Source organism: Pygoscelis adeliae, unplaced genomic scaffold (assembly GCF_000699105.1).
Source record: "Pygoscelis adeliae isolate BGI_AS28 unplaced genomic scaffold, ASM69910v1 Scaffold14, whole genome shotgun sequence".
Lineage (NCBI taxonomy): Eukaryota > Metazoa > Chordata > Aves > Sphenisciformes > Spheniscidae > Pygoscelis > Pygoscelis adeliae.
In genome coordinates this window covers 4,820,454-4,820,826 of record NW_008825109.1, presented here as the reverse complement: position 1 = coordinate 4,820,826, position 373 = coordinate 4,820,454, and positions in this window count along the sequence as shown.

Here is a 373-nt window from a genome sequence, read left to right as displayed (position 1 = left end):
CCGCTGCTGCCCCGCACCTCCCCGCTGCCTTCGCGCCGGTTTGGGTTTGGGCTGGGGCCGCGATGATAAAGGCTGAGGAAGGATCTATATTTTCCCGCCGCCTCCCCCTTGCATTAGCTCGCCGCTCGAATGAATGGTTCACTTTGAAGTATGCCATGTCTTAGCTCATAAATGTAATCCTAGCATCAAAGGTACGCAGGCCTGAGGATGCAAAACTGTTTACTTCACGTCTGAACGTTTAAGAAAAATATGTCCTTTCTTTCCCCCGTCCTCTCACTGAAAGATGCAGAATAGAAAGGGGCGAAGGCATGAAGCAGGACTGGCTTGAAAGGGCTGCGAGAGGCGCGCTGGCGAGCCCCGGCTCGGACAGGCA